Here is an 18,205-nt window from a genome sequence, read left to right on the forward strand (position 1 = left end):
AGAGAATCTACAGTGGATAACCGGTAGTACGTACTGGTATGTGAACACAGCACACACACGCACACACACACATTTTTACCAGCAGTTGCCTCAAGCTTATTTTAAGATTTCAGTTTTGGAAATGGGATGAGCTGCTTATTTGTTTTGGAGATATATTTTATACATTCTTAAGCCAGTATAGTTGTATGCTTTTTATTGGCAACATTGCGGCTTCATAGCTGTTTGCATCTCCCTCAGTGTTATCAGTAACACTTAACAATAAGGGACACAAAAATCTGAATAGAACAAATGCCGGATGAATGAGGAACTAACTGTTAGTGAACCATTTGTCAATGAGTAACTCCTAATAAAATTTTATAGAGTAATGATTAGTCAATTAAGAAACAAGTGGGGAACGAATCAGGTACAACTTGATAATTGATGAATTGTTACTGAGTAGTTCCCTAATAATTACTAATGGATGACTATATAGTAGATAATGACGAATTACTACAGAACAGATTGGGGGATTAATGAATCTTGGGGTAATGATTAGTTAATGAATATCTGTGAATTCAAATTGTCCCCTTGGAAATAGTTCTATAATGCCCTTAAAAAGGCCAAGCCATCTCTGTCATGGTTTTCTTTTCTTTCTTTTTTTAAACTGTCACTACCATAGTTTAACAAAATTATGTAAAAATGTGTTGTTTGTTATCTTCTATGGTAATATTGTCATATACATGCAGTGATGATTGACTGACTTCTGACATGTGCAAGCTGAACGAGAAGACATGCCTTTAAAACATAAAAGCGGCTGCTTCATTGTTAAAGATCAACATTTATATTATCATTCTCTACTATATATTCCTCCCTTAGGAATTATTAGGGAACTACTCATTAACAATTCTGTCACGGCTGGTGTTAGGACTGGACCCAGGAGCAGACACCCAGACAGTTTGGAAGGTTAAAGGGGTTTTATTCCACGCGCACACACACACACAGGGGGGATGAGGGGCGGCCACAGCAGGAACGGGCGGGTGAAATGGTGAAAGACACAGACACAGGAAGCAAAACTGCACAAAGGGACCCTGGGGCACGGGAGAGAAATGGTTAGCTGGGGAACAGGCACAGGGAAAATCACAAGAGAGCTTGAATTGCTTAACTAAATACTGAAGGGAGCCATGAGAGTTACAATTATAGGCTGAAACAATCTGGCGATGAATGGGAGGAAGACCGGGGTTCTTGAAGACCGAGGCATGATGAATGATTGAGAGCAGGTGAGACGGCAGACAGCAGGTGAGGAGAATGGACGCCTCACCCTCATCAGACACACAGGGAAGGAGGAGGAGCAAAGGGAGCAGGAGGGGAGCAGAGCCATGACAAATTCATTAATTATGAAGTTGTACCTGATTTGTTCCTCGCTCTTTCTTTTTAAAGGACTAATCATTAGCTAGTTTCCTCATTCATTCCTCCCTTGTTGTTGTTATTGTAAAGTGTTATCGTGTTATTTCTTGTTCTATGTGTGAAGCATTCAAACAGTGACATAATAGTGAACGTTTAACTATGAGATGAGTCCCAGAATGATGTCATCTCTGTGAACATGTTGCATAATATATGATATGATATGATTTTAAAGCCATTTATCCCTAGATGTGCAGTAGAGAGGGTGGGTGCACTGGAACATGAAAATATTGTTAACTGTGTAGTCCAGTGTTTATCTATTTATTATATTAACGTACTGAATTCCCACCAAATTTAATTGTTGTAATCTAAAATGGACATGTTAATCCTTGTCAGATGCAGCAATACACAAACCACACCCAGAAGGAAATTTATTCATACATCTCATGTTGCATTTAAAAAAGGATTTGAAACATATTTGCACTTTGTCCAAAAAAGACTTTGAGAGGGTGAATAAAAGGGATATGAGAAGAGAGCACAGACACAAATCTTTTTAAATAGAAGTTGACACACCCTATTTCCATGCCTTATTTATTTTTTCCTATTTGATTTAGATCTATTGAATATGATGTACTCCTTGATTTTTGTGATTATTTAAACAGCCCAATTTCTCTTATTAATCCATGTTTTTATTGTCCAGTCAAATGTCACTTAATATATTACTTTATAAATATTTTAAACACCTCCATGCAAGACGCTTGGTAACACATGTAATGTATGTGTCAGTATATATTAAATGGGATTATTGTTAATGGTGTATTTTTAAGATATATGCAAATTTTGCCACAAGTAACTTTTATTTGTTATGGATTTCCATTGTGGTTTACTCATTTTAAGTAAAAGGACAAGGTGCTTGCACTGTCAGTAAACTGTTTCTGCCCACAATGTGTATGTCTTTCTGTATGAGTTTCTTCTACTACTTCATGTGAGTCCAACTCTGTCGCTTCATGGCTTACAATACAGCTCTTATATTTAGCAGAATATAGGAGGAGAAGATTACAAATTATTATGAAGAAATTATACGACATACTTGTCGTTGGTGAGCGAGAATCTCAACAACTTGTCTCTGCCTGCACAGGCAATGTGTTGCAAATGTGGGTTATCATAAACTGGTGGCTGTGTGCTGAAACATTTGACAGTCAGAATGAAGGGATGGTATTCATTAAAGACAGATTCCAGTACAGTACAAAGAAGGAAAAAGCATAGATGAGGTGTGGTCAAAAGACACCATGACTCACTGGCACAGAATGTTTGCGGTCATATGATGCCTACCTCCACAAACATACCAACATCTACTGAAAATTGTCTGCTGAGTACATCAGCTATTTAAAACAGTGTAATGCTTTCAGAATGGTTGTGATAATTGATCCTTTCCTAGTCAGGATTTTCCCACAGATTAAAAAATTCTAGGAACCGGTGTTGTTGGACTGCATGGTAGACCGATGTACATAAAAGTTGTGTTTTGTGAGTTCCCATGGTGCAGCACAGCTATTTGTGATAGAGTCCTTATGGATTATACAGTTAATTACAAGGTCAATCAAACATTTACTAAACCTACTTTCACAATGATTCTTAACAAATGTAACAATAAGGGACACAAAAGTTTGTGTAGAACAAATGATGGATGAATGAGGAACTAATCATAGTGAACCACTAGTTAGTGGTCAAAATAAAAAAAATAAAAAATCTAATTTTATAGAGTAGCTAATGATTAGTGATTAGTCACTTGGTAATTGATGAATTGTTAATAAGTAGTTCCCTAATAATTCCTAATGGATGACTATATAGTAGAGAATGATGAATTACTATCGAACAGATTGGGAGATCATATTTATGAATCTTGAGGTAATGTTTAGTTCATGAATATCTGTGAATTCAAATTGTCCCCTTGGAAATAGTTCTATAATGCCCTTAAAAAGGCCAACCCATCTCTGTCATGGTTTTCTTTTCTTTCTTTTTTTAAACTGTCACTACCATAGTTTAACAAAATTATGTACTTATTCTATATAAACTATAAAAATGTGTTGTTTGTTATCTTCTATGGTAATATTGTCATATACATACAGTGATGATTGACTGACTTCTTACATGTGCAAGCTGAACGAGCAGACATGCCTTTAAAACATAAAAGCGGCTGCTTCATTGTTAAAGATCAACATTTATATTATCATTCTCTACTATATATTCCTCCCTTAGGAATTATTAGGGAACTACTCATTAACAATTCATTAATTATCAAATTGTACCTGATTTGTTCCTCGCTCGTCTTTAATGGACTAATCATTAGCTAGTTTCCTCATTTATTCCTCACTTGTTGTTATTGTAAAGTGTTACCGTGTTATTTCTTGTTCTATGTGTGAAGCATTCAATCAGTGACATAATAGTGAACATAACTATGAGATGGGTTTCCTTCTCAGAACACAGGATAATGACATTTACATTTTATAGATATGGCTGTAATACTGATGCAAGTTGGAGCCCTCCACTTTTTTCAATGTATTACAAATGAAATAAGGTAAGACAAGAGGCAAGAAAAAATTCTTAGGTAATTTGGCCAAAGCATTTATTCCTGAAATATTACACTGTAACAAATTGACTGTAGAATTTACAGTAAATACCTGGCAAAAAAAGTTGCCAGTAAAGTATTGTAAAATTGCTGTTAATTACTGTAAAAAGGATTACAGTATATTACAGGATAACTTTTACAGGTTTTTGTATATAAATTACAGCAATTTGTTGTAGTTTTTTTTTCAACTATTAATTTTAATCTAGTTTACAACATTATCTTGTATTCTATTCAAATTACAGAGGTTACCTGGCAACTAAAATTGCCAGTAAATAGCTGTTAATACTTCACAATACAATATGTTGTTGTAGAATGTTTTTACAGTTAATCTTTGTTTCTTACATTAGCAGCTTTGCAAAATATGCATATTGAATGAGACCAGGCTTGCTGTTACTCCAAAATTCATTAACATTAGATTTTCTTCACCTGTTAAATAAAAGTCTGAGCTGCAACAAAACATCTTTTATTAAAACTCAATAGTTTTACAACATGCCTTCAGAACTCAATTCGAATCCCCATAAATCATATCTGCCTGTTAAATAAAAGGCTTCAGACAGAAACTGGTTAGCCTAATTAAGCACAGACTGGAAATGGGGAAACAGCTAGCCTGGCTTGGTCCAAAAGTAACAAAATCTGCCAACTAGCACCTTTAAATCTCACTTTTTAACCTTTTTACTGTGCGTTATGTGCCTTTAATGGACATGGTATCGATCTTCTCATCTAACTGTCCACCAGATAGCGAATAGGTCAGCTTTGCACTGCAGTGAACGGAATCCAGATGCAAAGCGAATTTTAACCACCTAAAACAAGACCCACCTAAAATCTATATCAGTTCCAAGTGTATGTTACATAGAGAAAATTCACACCGCTTTACATCGCTGTCAGACGGCCCTTATACCGTATAACTCACGTATTCCTTCGCATAAGCACAACTTTGCCCGCTGCGGCCGCACTGTATTACGCCGTATGCGTAGGAATACGTGAGTTATACGGTTGAGAAATGTAGTACCAAAGGAAAGGGCCGTCTGACGGAGATGTAAAGCGGTGTGAATTTTCTCTATACAACGTACACTAGAACTGATATAGATTGTTTTAGGTGGTTAAAATTCGCTGAGCAGCAGCTAATGTAGCTAACACACCGACTATAGATAAGTACTTCATATGACCCCACTTCAAAAAACCTGAACTATCCCTTTAACTCTATCTATCCAAGTTAGGGATATAGTCTGAAAAACGCCTGCTGTTGTTGCTGATGTTCTCCATATCTCTGGGGCTGGTGCCGGAAGAACAACAGATTTTGCAGCTGCGCCGGCTAAATCCGTTATTCACACTATATCCCTAACTCGGATAGATAGAGAAATTTCCCTTTAAGAACAATGTCCACTCATATAGCGGGGAAGACAAGAATCCTCATCTTTTGCATATGACTTATGCTCAAAGCCATTCAAAGTCCATTAATCGCCGGAGGAGAGAGGAGACGTGAGGATTGACTGAGCTGTTCTTCTTCTCATGCATCTTCCCACTTCCTTGGCTGACCAGCTTTGTCGTCTTGGTGCCACTGATGAGGTTGAGTCCAATGAAACATCTGAAATCACAAAATCACATGAAAAGAAACTTCATGAAAAAACTGCGCTCACAGCTGCTCCACAAGAAAGAGCAGAATATCAGGTTGTTCAAGACAAGCTAATCATTTGCCCATCCAATATGAAAAACTGCAAAACATGAAAAAACTAAAATTAGGCTGTTAATAAATTTTCATTATCATTTCAGTTGTGCTGTCCAGGCAAGCTGAACCAGGAAGTGGCTCTACAATGCAATGACTAATACAGTGAAAATGTCATAACGGTTAAAGGGATAGTTTGGAGTTCTTGTCAAAAGATTGTATGAGTTACTGACCAGTAGTAATATAATTGCATCAACATAGCGTCAGGCAGCAGGTACTCTGGTTGGAGATTTCCCGACTGCTTGCTCCTTGTACACCAGATTCAAGTTGTAATAGCTTGAAAAGAATGCTGCCATTCCAGCCACGAAGTTGGGATGTGGAGGCACAACCACTTGACCCTCGATGCTCAGCATCCATTGAGTTGCTGTGAGCACTTCACCTAAACATAAATAAACATATGGTTTATATGTTAATGTTTTATCTGTTGCCTTCCACATAAACATATCCACATGTTAAACTGTTGAACTAATACGTGTCCTTCATATATTCTCAGTCTTTGCAATGCTTTACAACAGATTTAAAAAAAACAAACGGTACACACTACCTAAGACAATTAGTCTCGGAGAGTCAGGAAGCAGTAGTGTTCTTTTGATGTCAGCTGCTCTTGCTAACACCTCAAAGACAAAGAAAAAATACATTCAAAATTGACATAGTCATTGCCCTCAGCTCAACAGTTGAGGGTAACAAGATCATACCTGTAAAAGCCAAAGGCATCATAACATACCGCCAGAAACTACTTGGTTAGGGTTAGGCACCAAAACTACTACCCACACCCCAACTGTTCTGCAGAGTGCAGCAAGGCTATAAAAAGTAGTTTACTTGAGCTAACTAAGCTGATAAATTAGCATAGGGGTCATGCTTAATCCCAAATCTGTCAAATGCCGCAGAAAATGATTACACAGTCAGACACAATCACATAAATGACGAAATGTTTTTACCTGAAAATCGTCTTCACCGATGTGTGATGATCACTGTGCAGTCAGCGACTGCGGTCAAGCCAGCCGCTGAGGACTTCGATCTCCGTGGTCAAATCAGCCGCACGTAAATTTCACCTGTGCGAGTATTCTCAGCATTACGGTAAATGCGGAGAAACAGCGTATTCCTTTCCGGTTTTCAAAATAAAGGTATTATGAACATTGAGCTATAATTCGAACCTACATTTAAAATAAAATATGTTGCATTAAAGTTTTCCATGCGCCCATGATGAATAAAAAACACCTAATATCGAGTATCTTTACAGGGCCAGTGTGGAGAAATGCCAAAATAAAAGTCCCATATTTATGCCCCCAGAGATTGCATATTTGACCATATTTGAGTTACTGTAAAAACATATTGCTCAATATTTCCTGGCTAAGGATGGTATATCTGACTTCTACACATCGAAGACTACAAGTATACTTAATATCAAGCATTTTTACTGCAGCAATTTGGAGAAATTTATGAACAAAAGTCCATATTTGTACCTCAAAGTGGTATATTTTCATATATTTGAGCTACTTTAAAAATATATTCCTCATTATTTCCTGGCTATGGATGATATATTTGACTTCTACACATCTAAGACTACAAGTATACTTAATATCAAGCATTTTTACTGCAGAAATGTGGAGAAATTTAAGAATAAATGTCCCACATTTGTACCTCCAAGTGGCATATTTGACGATATTTGAGCTACTGTAAAAACATATTGCTCATTATTTCCTGGCTATGTATGATATATTTGACTTCTACACGTCTAAGACTACAAGTATACTTAATATCAAGCATTTTTACTGTACCAATTTGGAGAAATTTAAGAACAAACTTCCATATGTGTACCTCCAAGAGGCATATTTGACCATATTTGAGCTACTGTAAAATAATATTGCTCAATATTTCCTGGCTAAGGATGGTATATCTGACTTCTACACATCTAAGAATACACGTATACTCAATATCAAGCACTTTTACTGCAGCAATTTGGAGAAATTTAAGAACAAAATTCCATATGTGTACCTCCAAGTGGCATATTTTCTCATATTTGAGCTACTATAAAATATTATTGCTCATTATTTCCTGGCTAAGGATGGTATATTTGACTTCTACACATGTAAGACTACACACACACTCAATATCAAGCATTTGTATAGCAGAAATTCAGAGAAATTTGAAGACAAAAGTCCATATTTGTACCTCCTAGAGACATATTTTCATATATTTGAGCTACTGTAAAATAATATTGCTCAATATTTCCTGGCTAAGGATGGTATATTTGACTTCTACACATATGAGACTACAAGTATGCTTAATATCAAGCATTTCTACTATACCAATGTGGAGAAATTCAACAATGAAATTCCATATGTATACCTCCAAGTGGCATATTTTCTTATGTTTGAGCTACTGTAGAAACACTTTGCTCAATATTTCCTGGCTATAGATGGTATATTTGACTTTGACACATATGAGACTACAAGCATACTTAATATCAAGCATTTGTACTGCACCAATGTGAAGTAATTCAATAATAAAAGTCCCATATTTATACCTGCAGATTGCATATTTGACTATATTTGAGCGACTGTAAAAACGCTCAATAATTCCTGGCTATGGGTGATGCTTTTTCATTATACTTCAAGAATGATGCAGTAATCATGACAAAATTTCACACAAATGTTTAATAACATGTTATAAGAAAGTGATGATAAAGTCATCCAAAATTAAACACTAAACTCAAAATTCTACACAATCCTAATTTGTTTACTTTTGTCACAAAATGAAATTCCAGTCCATATTCTTGGTATTTTGCAGCTCTTCTGTGTCCATTCGCAGGCATTGTACGTGGAACCACCTGCAACAGCTGTCACAGTGAATCTGTAAAAAGGGAAATAATTACCTTTAACTGCGAAACACCAAATTCAGAAATCATCCCTTAAGCAGGATTCAACCAAATTATCAAAGTTTTATTATTCCTTAAAATAAAATTCTGTATTGCCATTGTCATGTGTTGCAGCCATGACCATAAGGATGCATTTCTCAATGTTCTCCTGTCTTTACCCTTCCCCTGTGTGTCAGTCTCTTCCTGTTTGTCTCTTTGATGTGTCTGTGTGTCTGTGGGTGTTTTTATACATGCTGACTTGCACTTGTTTGCCTCCTCTCTCCTCTTCACCTGGTCACCTGGCAACCTTAGCCATCACAGAAGATATTCCAGTAACTGAGACGAGGACAGAGGATTCTTCTGGAGGAGCTTATAGTGAGAGAACACAAGTATGTCCAATGAGGACGTCTATTATCAAGAAGCATGACGTATGCTACATTGAAAGCCTTTCAATTATTCTTTATTCACACATGCTTACTGAGTGCATTGTACCTACTGTCTCTTCCTCATATTTGTCTCTCAAATACTTGCTGAGAGGGGACACAAGGAAGACATGTGATTAAGGAAAGCTATAGGAAACAAGTCAGCTTGTAGTCTCAAATGTGTAAAAGTCAAATATACCATCCATAGCCAGGAAATATTAAGCAATATATTTTTTACAGTAGCTCAAATATATGAAAATATGTCACTTGGAGGTACAAATATGGAATTTTGTTCTTAAATTTCTCCAAATTAGTAGAGTAAAAATGCTTGATATGAAGTATACTTGTAGTCTTAGATGTGCAGAAGTCAAATATACCATCCTTAGCCAGGAAATATTGAGCAATATTATTTTACAGTAGCTCAAATATCAGAAAATATGGAATCTGGAGGTATATGGGACTTCTGTTCTTTAATTTCTCCAAATTGGTACAGTAAAAATGCTTGATATTAAGTATACTTGTAGTCTTAGATGTGCAGAAGTCAAATATATCATCCATAGCCAGGAAATATTGAGTAATATGTTTTTACAGTAGCTTAAATATGAGAAAATATGCCACTTGGAGGAACAAATATGGACTTTTGTTCTTAAATTTCTCCACATTGCTGCAGTAAAAATGCTTGATATTAAGTATACTTGTAGTCTTAGATGTGTAGAAGTCAAATATATCATCCATAGCCAGGAAATAATGAGGAATATATTTTTAAAGTAGCTCAAATATATGAAAATATACCACTTTGAGGTACAAATATGGACTTTTGTTCATAAATTTCTCCAAATTGCTGCAGTAAAAATGCTTGATATTAAGTATACTTGTAGTCTTCGATGTGTAGAAGTCAGATATACCATCCTTAGCCAGGAAATATTGAGCAATATGTTTTTACAGTAACTCAAATATGGTCAAATATGCAATCTCTGGGGGCATGAATATGGAACTTTTATTTTGGCATTTCTCCACACTGGCGCAGTAAAGATACTCGATATTAGGTGTTTTTTATTCATCATGGGCGCATGGAAAACTTTAATGCAACATATTTTATTTTAAATGTAGGTTCGAATTATAGCTCAATGTTCATAATACCTTTATTTTGAAACCCGGAAGTGAATACGCTGTTTCTCCGCATTTACCGTAATGCTGAGAATACTCGCACAGTTGAAATTTACGTGCGGCTGATTTGACCACGGAGATCGAAGTCCTCAGCGGTGGTGCTTTCCTCTGCACCTGTAACGTTAGCTAAATGATGCAAAATGTGTCAACGTTAACGGAGGTTTTTCCTCCGACAGTGGGAAACAGTTTAATACTTTATTTGCCTCTTCATCAGTCATTAAAAATTAAAATTAACTTAACAGACTTCTCACAATTTACACAGTTCTTATGATAAATTCGGCACCATGTTTCACAAACCTCAAACATTAACGCTATGTTAAGTTACACTGAAGTTTATTTAACTTAACATTAGTTGACAGAAGAGCTGGTAAAGTTAAAATCCAGCCGAAATTAAAACTCTTTCTTTATGAGTCATACAAAGTCAGACGTTATGATTTACGTTTTGATTTATAAGTTATCTGTTAAATTGAGCATTATGTTAGCGGAGTCTGGAAAGTAGCCGGCAGTCACTGAACTCCGAGTGTGTATTTTCGGAGCAACGGACCTTTGGAGCAGTGGATAACGGCACATAGGACAAAGTGCTTTCGGTCCATGAGGACATTTTTTAAACTACTGTATTGTAACTTTAGTTGTAACTAATGCATGTTACGCTAGCTAGCTTTAGCTTCAGCTGAATTAGCTAACGTTAATATTTGCTAAAACAAAACGGTACAGACTGAATCTTTCTGACAGTCAACGTCGGATTCAAAACACGGCTTCGCTAAAATAATGGGTAATTACAGTCAATAACACAAATAAAACATTGTTCTCACCACAGAGCTGACTTTGTGGCCGGTGTTTGAACAGATATCAACAGTATTTAACTGTAATACGCATCATCTACAGTCATTTTACAATATGTTACCAGAGGATCTGTAGACGGGCTCTGATGTTACTGTGGGAAAATGCTGTCAGCTACTGTAATTATTTTGGACCCATGATGCATTGCGGTGTACAGTTATACTTTGTAAAATGACAGAACAAGAAGTTACTGTAAAATTTTATTGTTGTTGTGCCGAATCGTTACTGCGGTCAAGCCAGCCGTAACTTCGATCTCCGTGGTCAAACCAGCCGCACGTAAATTTCAAGTGTGCGATTATTCTCAGCATTACGGTAAATGCGAAGAAACAGTGCATTCACTTCGGGTTTTCAAAATAAAGGTATTATGAATATTAAGGTATAATTCGAACCTACATTTAAAATAAAATATGTTGCATTAAAGTTTTCCATGCGCCCATGATGAATAAAAAACACCTCGTATCGAGTATCTTTACTGCGCCAGTGTGGATAAATGTAAAAATAAAAATCCCATATTTATGCCTCCAGAGATTGCATATTTGACCATATTTGAGGTACTGTAAAAACATATTGCTCTATAATTCATAACTATGTATGATATATTTGACTTCCACACGTCTAAGACTACACACACACTCAATATCAAGCACTTTTACTGCAGCAATTTGGAGAAATTCAACAATAAAAGTCCTTATTTTTACCTCCAAGTGGCACATTTCACCATATTTGAGCTACTGTAAAATAATATTGCTCAATATTTCATGGCTAAGGATGGTATATCTGACTTCTGCACATCTAAGACTACACACACACTCAATATCAAGCACTTTTACTGCAGCAATTTGGAGAAATTCAATTATAAAAGTCCTTATTTTTACCTCCAAGTGGCACATTTCACCATATTTGAGCTACTGTAAAATAATATTGCTCAATATTTCATGGCTATGGATGGTGTACTTGACTTCTACACATCTAAGACTACACACACACTCAATATCAAGCACTTTTACTGCAGCAATTTGGAGAAATTCAACAATAAAGGTACTTATTTTTACCTCCAAGTGGCACATTTCACCATATTTGAGCTACTGTAAAATAATATTGCTCAATATTTCATGGCTATGGATGGTGTACTTGACTTCTACACATCTAAGACTACACACACACTCAATATCAAGCATTTTTACTGTAGCAATTTGGAGAAATCTAAGAACAAATGTCCATATTTGTACCTCCAAGTGGCACATTTCACCCTATTTGAACTACTGTAAAATAATATTGCTCAATATTTCATGGCTATGGATGGTATATCTGACTTCTACACATCTAACACTACACATATACTCAATATCAAGCACTTTTACTGCAGCAATTTGGAGAAATTCAACAATAAAAGTCCATATGTGTACCTCCAAGTGGCATATTTGACCACATTTGAGCTACTGTAAAATAATATTGCTCAATATTTCATGGCTATGGATGGTATATCTGACTTCTACACATCTAACACTACACACATACTCAATATCAAGCACTTTTACTGCAGCAATTTGGAGAAATTCAACAATAAATGTATTTATTTTTACTTCCAAGTGGCACATTTCACCACATTTGAGCTACTGTAAAATAATATTGCTCAATATTTCATGGCTATGGATGGTGTATTTGACTTCTACACATCTTAGACTACACACACACTCAATATCAAGCACTTTTACTGCAGCAATTTGGAGAAATTCAACAATAAAAGTCCATATGTATACCTCCAAGTGGCACATTTGACCACATTTGAGCTACTGTAAAATAATATTGCTCAATATTTCATGGCTATGAATGGTATATTTGACTTCTGCACATGTAAGACTACACACATACTCAATATCAAGCACTTTTACTGCAGCAATTTGGAGAAATTCAACAATAAAAGTCCCATAGTTCTATCTACAGATCTAGATATATAGAGCATATTTTCCCATGTTTGAACTACTGTAAAAACACATTGCTCAATATTTCCTGGCCGATATACTGTATACTGTATCTGTATTTTATACTTTCAAGAGTAAAATGTTTTTCGATAAATACATAACTTTAGAAAGTAACTTTTATTTATATAGTTGAGTATGTCTTGCAGATATCGTTAATAAATTACATTTATTTTTAAGCCATCCTATCAAAGATGGGCTAATTATAAAAGGTTTGGATAGACCTGTAATGATTTTTAACTTCAAGTGGAGCGACAGATCTTGGTGTTTTTTCACACCTACACGAGAAATCCCCCATAATACCTTGAGACAGGTTGTTGTTGGAGAAGACATCACACAAACAGAGTGATACGTCCTAACGGATAATTTACTGACCTGCTTGTGTATTACACGTTTATTACATGAAAATGCCTGGAAAGAGCGGGTAAGTATTGCTTTACTAATTATTTTATTTTATTTTATGAAGAAACTCTGAATTTGAACTTTTTACTTAGCTTTTAAATTGCTTAAACTCTGCAAGGTCATCGACGTCCTTGTCAGACATTGTTTTCTTTATGAGGCCGAAGCGTAGTTTATAATGTAATGATATAATATTGAAATATAAGACATAAGGCAACCACTAGGATCAAGAATGTAATGCTTACTTGTCGGTAGACGCTACATAACTTTGGGAAATGATGCCACATTTTAATGATGAACAAACATGCATGGCCATTGTCAAAGGTCCTTTGACTTCTTACCTTAAAATAACAAATTGGTTCTGTGGCTATCCACCACTCTCATCTTTGTTGATATGACCATTTCACACTAATTAAATGCATTTTACAGCATTGAATTAGCGTTACATACTACGGGGCATAACTGTGATGAAGTTAGGGCCCGTATAGTATTTAATTCATTTAGGCCAATTAATGTTATTTTTCAATGTTTTTAAAGTATAACTTTGCTTTAAAAAATGGCCCATTGTGAACCTCAACAGTAAAAACAGTTTGTTGACATTCAGATGATATATGTTTTTCTGAAAAATTAAAAATACTCTATGAATTTCCTTAAAACAAGTGTGACTATATACATTTCCAAATGTAGTCTTAGATGTGTAGAAGTCAAGTACACCATCTATAGCCATGAAATATTGAGCAATATTATTTTACAGTAGCTCAAATATGCCATTTGGAGGTACACATATGGACTTTTGTTCTTAGATTTCTCCAAATTGGTACAGTAAAAGTGCTTGATATTGAGTGTGTGTGTAGTCTTAGATGTGTAGAAGTCAAGTACACCATCCATAGCCATGAAATATTGAGCAATATTATTTTACAGTAGCTCAAATATGGTGAAATGTGCCACTTGGAGGTAAAAATAAGTACCTTTATTGTTGAATTTCTCCAAATTGCTGCAGTAAAAGTGTTTGATATTGAGTATATGTGCAGTGTCAGATGTGTAGAAGTCAAGTACACCATCCATAGCCATGAAATATTGAGCAATATTATTTTACAGTAGCTCAAGTATTGTGAAATATGCCACTTGGACGTACAAATATGGACATTTGTTCTTAGATTTCTCCAAATTGGTACAGTAAAAGTGCTTGATATTGAGTATATGTTTAGTCTTAGATGTGTAGAAGTCAGATATACCATCCATAGCCATGAAATATTGAGCAATATTATTTTACAGTAGCTCAAATATGGTGAAATATGCCACTTGGAGGTACAAATATGAACTTTTGTTCTTACATTTCTCCAAATTGCTGCAGTAAAAGTGCTTGATATTGAGTATATGTGTAGTGTTAGATGTGTAGAAGTCAGATATACCATCCATAGCCATGAAATATTGAGCAATATCATTTTACAGTAGCTCAAATATGGTAAAGTGTGCCACTTGGAGGTAAAAATAAGGACTTTTATAGTTGAATTTCTCCAAATTGCTACAGTAAAAATGCTTGATATTGAGTGTGTGTGTAGTCTTCGATGTGTAGAAGGCAAGTACATCATCGATAGCCATGAAATATTGAGCAATATTATTTTACAGTAGCTCAAATGTGGTCAAATATGCCACTTGGAGGTACACATATGGACTTTTATTGTTGAATTTCTCCAAATTGCTGCAGTAAAAGTGCTTGATATTGAGTATATGTGTAGTCTTAGATGTGTAGAAGTCAGATATACCATCCTTAGCCATGAAATATTGAGCAATATTATTTTACAGTAGCTCAAATATGGTGAAATATGCCACTTGGAGGTACAAATATGAACTTTTGTTCTTACATTTCTCCAAATTGCTGCAGTAAAAGTGCTTGATATTGAGTATATGTGTAGTGTTAGATGTGTAGAAGTCAGATATACCATCCATAGCCATGAAATATTGAGCAATATCATTTTACAGTAGCTCAAATATGGTAAAGTGTGCCACTTGGAGGTAAAAATAAGGACTTTTATAGTTGAATTTCTCCAAATTGCTACAGTAAAAATGCTTGATATTGAGTATGTGTGTAGTGTTAGATGTGTAGAAGTCAGATATACCATCCATAGCCATGAAATATTGAGCAATATTATTTTACACTAGCTCAAATGTGGTCAAATATGCCACTTGGAGGTAAACATATGGACTTTTATTGTTGAATTTCTCCAAATTGCTGCAGTAAAAGTGCTTGATATTGAGTATATGTGTAGTGTTAGATGTGTAGAAGTCAGATATACCATCCATAGCCATGAAATATTGAGCAATATTATTTTACAGTAGTTCAAATAGGGTGAAATGTGCCACTTGGAGGTACAAATAAGGACATTTATTGTTGAATTTCTCCAAATTGCTGCAGTAAAAGTGCTTGATATTGAGTGTGTGTGTAGTCGTAGATGTGCAGAAGTCAGATATACCATCCTTAGCCATGAAATATTGAGCAATATGTTTTTACAGTAGCTCAAATATGGTAAAGTGTGCCACTTGGAGGTAAAAATAAGGACTTTTATTGTTGAATTTCTCCAAATTGCTACAGTAAAAATGCTTGATATTGAGTGTGTGTGTAGTCTTAGATGTGTAGAAGTCAAGTACATCATCCATAGCCATGAAATATTGAGCAATATTATTTTACAGTAGCTCAAATATGGTAAAGTGTGCCACTTGGAGGTAAAAATAAGGACTTTTATTGTTGAATTTCTCCAAATTGCTACAGTAAAAATGCTTGATATTGAGTGTGTGTGTAGTCTTAGACGTGTGGAAGTCAAATATATCATACATAGTTATGAATTATAGAGCAATATGTTTTTACAGTACCTCAAATATGGTCAAATATGCAATCTCTGGAGGCATAAATATGGGATTTTTATTTTTACATTTATCCACACTGGCAGAGTAAAGATACTCGATACGAGGTGTTTTTTATTCATCATGGGCGCATGGAAAACTTTAATGCAACATATTTTATTTTAAATGTAGGTTCGAATTACACCTTAATATTCATAATACCTTTATTTTGAAAACCCGAAGAGAATGCACTGTTTCTTCGCATTTACCGTAATGCTGAGAATAATCGCACACTTGAAATTTACGTGCGGCTGGTTTGACCACGGAGATCGAAGTTACGGCTGGCTTGACCGCAGTGATTCGTTCAGGAGGATGCATGAGGCTGCAACAAAAGTAGTAAACTCATTGAAATCGACAAAACCATCCTTGTCGTCATCCATTGTTTTGAAGAAACTTTCCGCTGCTTTGCCAGAGTCCTTCATAAAGAGAAACAGAGTTGTAAGTAGATTGTAAAACATTAAAACAGAGGCAGCTCACTGTTGTAAAAGTACTGTAGCTTTTCTACTTACTCCTTTCCCAAGCTCTTTGCGGACCAGTTTAACAACTTCTGCCTTGTTCAGTTTTTTATCTGGTCCAGCATGCTCATGGAAGATAGCGTAGATCATTCCGATCGCATCCATAAGGTTTGACATCGTGGCTGGAACATGAAAATATTGTTAACTGTGTAGTCCAGTGTTTATCTATTTATTATATTAACGTACTGAATTCCCACCAAATTGAATTGTTGTAATATTAGATGGACATGTTAATCCTTGTCAGACGCAGCAATACACAAACCACACCCAGAAGGAAATTCATTCATACATCTCATGTTACATTTAAAAAAGGATTTTATAACTTATTTGCACTTACCAAAATTGTCCAAAAAAAGACAGCGACAGGGTGAATAAAAGGGATATGAGAAGAGAGCACGGACACAAATCTTTTTAAATAGAGGTTGACACACCCTATTTCCATGCCTCCACCCCTCTTTCTGATTTTTTTTTTTTTCTTCTAATGTTTTTTTTTTTTAGTCACGCAACCATTTATTTATTGCAGGGCAAATACTGATCAGTCAAACAAACACAACTTAAAGGCTGTATAACAAACTACTGCATGCAATAACCATGACTGAGTTATTAATTTAAGACCGTAGTCTATTATCTATTTTTTCCTATTTGATTTAGATCTATTGAATTTGATGTACTCCTTGATTGTTGTGATTATTTATTCAGCCCAATTTCAATTACTTGTCTCTGCCTGCACAGGCAATGTGTTGCAAATGTGGGTTATCATAAACTGGTGGCTGTGTGCTGAAACATTTGACAGTCAGAGTGAAAGACAGATTCTAGTACAGTACAAAGAAGGAAAAAGCACAGACGAGGTGTGGTCAAGAGACACCATGACTCACTGGCACAGAATGTTTGCATGTTTGCACCACCATCATTCTTTTGTAAAGAATATCCTGATTTGATGGTTTGATACTGATTTGATGTTTTTAGCCACGCTAATGTCTATATGCTTGTCTAGTCTGTCAGTATTGGATGTTTGTAGAACTGGTTCAGATGAAGCATTGGACAGTTAAGACTCCCAGGGAACCTCCCAGAGATTGACATTTGTGGTTTTGAGTGAAACAACTTGTTAAGACTGGAGATTCCACAAAAATAGGGAGTGGTGTAATACATTCCTGTTAGTGTTTAGAGCAAGGCTCTCTATTTTTGCCTAAACAGGGTGTTGTTTGCTCTGCACTCTGTATCTTTCCACTACAACCCAGTGGTTGATTGTGTGTGTATGTTTGTTTAACTCTAGCAGATGATTTTTTACAGAGAAATTAGCTATAATTTTATCATAAAGCATGGGTTTCAGCTGCAGTAAATAAAGGAGGATGAAAAATATTTTTATTTTTTTTTGCTTAAATATACAAAGAAACTG

General features: G+C 35.4%; 3 long non-coding RNA genes across 3 annotated transcripts; 1 reads left to right on the forward strand and 2 right to left on the reverse strand.

The window, feature by feature from the left end:
* Positions 1-3,978: 3,978 nt before the first annotated feature.
* Positions 3,979-6,819, reverse strand: LOC127366681 (uncharacterized). The gene is made up of 4 exons (XR_007885370.1): positions 6,668-6,819; positions 6,274-6,343; positions 5,903-6,108; positions 3,979-5,591 (listed from the first exon to the last, which is right to left on the reverse strand). It is a non-coding gene; the product is annotated as an uncharacterized LOC127366681 (long non-coding RNA).
* A 5,991-nt stretch (positions 6,820-12,810) lies between these two features.
* LOC127366683 (uncharacterized) lies at positions 12,811-16,932 on the forward strand. Its single transcript, XR_007885372.1, has 2 exons — positions 12,811-14,347; positions 15,233-16,932. It is a non-coding gene; the product is annotated as an uncharacterized LOC127366683 (long non-coding RNA).
* On the reverse strand, positions 16,292-17,300 carry LOC127366680 (uncharacterized). The gene is made up of 3 exons (XR_007885369.1): positions 17,147-17,300; positions 16,804-16,931; positions 16,292-16,710 (listed from the first exon to the last, which is right to left on the reverse strand). It is a non-coding gene; the product is annotated as an uncharacterized LOC127366680 (long non-coding RNA).
* Between the last annotated feature and the right edge of the window lie 905 nt (positions 17,301-18,205).

Source organism: Dicentrarchus labrax, unplaced genomic scaffold (genome assembly GCF_905237075.1).
Source record: "Dicentrarchus labrax unplaced genomic scaffold, dlabrax2021, whole genome shotgun sequence".
Classification (NCBI taxonomy): domain Eukaryota; kingdom Metazoa; phylum Chordata; class Actinopteri; family Moronidae; genus Dicentrarchus; species Dicentrarchus labrax.